Raw genomic sequence first — 3,135 nt, 5'->3', positions numbered from 1 at the left:
GGCTAGGATGAGGGAGCTTCCTCAGAGACTCGTGAGCCAGACCTCTAAGAATCTGTAGGGTGGGTGGGCACATTTCTGCCTTCTCTTTTTCAGATGAGAACTGTTACAGTGGCCTGAAACCTTAGGCTTAACCATCCTGAGCCTCGGTTTTCTTTCCTGAAAAATGCGAATAAACTGACACTCCAGTTATGGGTACGTGGTGAAGAGTGAAGGGCACAGTGCCTGGCACAGAAGTGGCTGTTATCATTCCCGGCTCCACGGGCCACATCCATCAGGCCGGGTATACCTGTGCCCTCAGCTCACCAGATGCTCCAGGACAGCCCTCTGCTGCTGCCCAGGGTCAGGGGCAGTGTGAGGGCGGCAACGTGATAATGCAACAGCCTGGCCTGAACCTGAAGAGCTGTATGTTTGACAGTTGCCAAGACCTGCTCAAATTAGGTCTTTATGCACGACAACATTGCTCCAGAAAAACAAAAGTGCAAAGAACATTTTCTACTTAAACTGTGTTTTAGGAGGACTCGGGAAGATTGGTATTTAAAATAATCAGTAGCAAATTCTTTTATAAAGTGATGAGTGGTTTGTGTCTCCAATCATCCCCTTCCCAGTTACTGTGTGTGGTGAATTCTGATTTCAGGTGTTGAGTTCTCTTAACTAAGAGATTTAACTAACAACATTGTGCTTTGGGTTCAAGCTATGTGTTTGGGAGACAGATATATATATATATATATGATTTCTCATAATATTCAACAAACAAAGAACTCTGGCAGAATGTGCAGGAGTCTGAAGTTCACTAGAGGCCATGGGACAGATCTCCCCAGCAGAGCTTCCAGATGTTTCCTGAAAAAGAAGAGAGGAAGAGTGAGGTCTCTGTATCATGTCTCAAACCTGAGTGAAGCCAGTTCTGGAACTCGAGGCTTGTGGGGGAGGGAATAAGGTCTGAAGGGCCGAGGACCAGGGCCTCTCCTCTCCTCAGATACCCTCTGCCCTGTATGGGTAGCTGAGGATGGGAAGAGAAGGAAACAAGGGAGAGAGAGAAGGTAAGAGCAGAAAAAGAAGGCTGGCAGTCACCTGGGGGCTGTTTGCACCTGCTCATCAATGGGGGAGTGGATTTTAAAACACCCCCAAAACAGCCATGTCTTGGCCTTGTCTTGAGAGATATGTGCTCAAATACCCTCGAATGCAGGCTTGAGAACCCACTCGAGGCAGGATGCCACGTACAGGCAGAGAGAACAGAAGCCAAGGGAATGAGCCAGGCCAGCGGAGGAAGTGTTTGCCCTTAGCCATGCTGGCCAGGGTGACCAGGTTGGATAAAATGCCCCTCAGGAAGCCTTGGCAGTCAGCAGAAAGTCTAGGGATTGCGCCGTCCTCCAGGGTTCCACCCAGTGAGAGAATTGCACTCAAGACCCTAATAGCCACCCTGTCTGGGGCATCTGCAGAGGGCCAGGCACTACATACATTACTGCATTCAACCCTCAGTGAAGCCCTGGGAGGTTGGCACCATCTCCCCCCTCTACAGGGTCACTGCCGTGGTCTCACCCAGCTTGTGTACCAGGCTGGGCATCCACCTCAGGCCCGGATGATTCGGGAGCAGAAGCTCAGAGCCCCTCTCGCCGCGGTGTCTAACGGTTGCAGTAGCTGAGCTCTCTGGGGTCCAGTGAGGGTGGGGAAGCCTGATCAGCAGGCAGATGCCAGGCCTCGAGGCGCAGCTGTTAAAACAGAACCTAAAGTAGACGTTGGGTGGTTGCCATTGCTGTTGAAAATCCTCTCCCCCTTAGATGAGACCAGTTAAGTCACACAAACTAGCTGTCACGATCCTGGATCCCGTACTGGACGCCACCGGGCCTTCAGTTTGGATCTGCCACTCAGCACCCTGAGTCAGTTACTTAACATCTTTGTGTTACTTAACATCCAGTTCCCCATCTGTAAATTCCCCATGGGCATTTGTGAGATGGAGCGAGACAGGCTTACCGGGTGCTGGACCTGAGCTCAGTGACTGGTCACTGGTCACCGTAACAGGCTGTCGCTGCAGGATTTCCTTTCTGCCTCTGCCCCGGGGTGTCCTCCCTAACGAAAGGCAGCAGCACGGAGGTGACCCTCTAGCTGGGCTTTGTTAAAGGATTAGCGCGGAAAAGCAACACAAAGGGCGTGGGGCTCTTGCGGACTGAATCCAGACTCAAGTCGCCTGCTGATGGGAGGCACCTGGGAGCTCGTGGAGGTCCCTATAGTGGAACAGGCCCGAGCCGGTGTCTTTGAGTTCTGCCTCCTAAAAGTAGAAATGAAAGTTCCTCCTCTGACTTCTTTCCAAACCCTCCTCACTAAGCAAACGCAGCCTCTCCCAAGGTCTCCGTGGGTTGCATTCAGGTCGCCGTGGCCACCGTGCTGGCAGTGGCTGGCAGCAGCTGGGAACCTGGGGCAGGCGTTGGCTGTGAGGAACCACTCGCTCCTCTGGGTGACATGTCATGAGTGTGTTACGTGACGTCAGCTGCAGGCTGGTATCATGGGAGTGGTGACAATGAGGGTGGAAATGCCTCGGGGAGAGGTCACTCATTCTCCAGGGGCACAGGACCAAGGTGCAAACAAACAGAAAGGCCGGGCCCGCAGCTGCTCTGGAAGGCTGTGCGGGGCTGTCCACACACACACACTGTGTTGCCCGCCCTCCCCATCTGGTCCAGCGGCAACCCCCGCAGGCTGGTCTCTGCCCCACTCCACTTGCAAATGCTCTCAGGGAGGTCACCTGTGCTCTCCAAATCCAGTTTTCATTTCTGCCCATCCTTTCTGTGCTCTTTTTGCAACATCCGGCCCCGTGGACCACTCCCACATTCTTAAAACGATCTCCTCTATTGGAACCTGGGTTAGAGATTATTTCCATATTGCCTTCTACCCCTCTGGTCATGTTTCTTGGTCTCTTTTGCTGACTTTTCTTCCTTTACAGCCAGTATAACCTCCAGGCTCCCTTCTCTGCCACTCTTGGGGCATATTCATCCCCACACCTGGCTTCTGTCACCACCTACTTCCAGTTCTCTGGCTCCAGCCTAGACTACTCTGTTGAGACTCTGCATCCAGCTGCCCACTGGCCAGTCCCCCCATAGGCCTGTGGGCTCATCATGCTCTCAGTATCCCCCACCCCAACCTGCT

The sequence above is a fragment of the Tursiops truncatus genome, chromosome 1 (assembly GCF_011762595.2).
Source record: "Tursiops truncatus isolate mTurTru1 chromosome 1, mTurTru1.mat.Y, whole genome shotgun sequence".
In the NCBI taxonomy this organism is placed as follows: Eukaryota; Metazoa; Chordata; class Mammalia; order Artiodactyla; family Delphinidae; genus Tursiops; species Tursiops truncatus.
The sequence above is the reverse complement of the archived record's forward strand: the minus strand, read 5'-3'. Positions refer to the sequence as shown.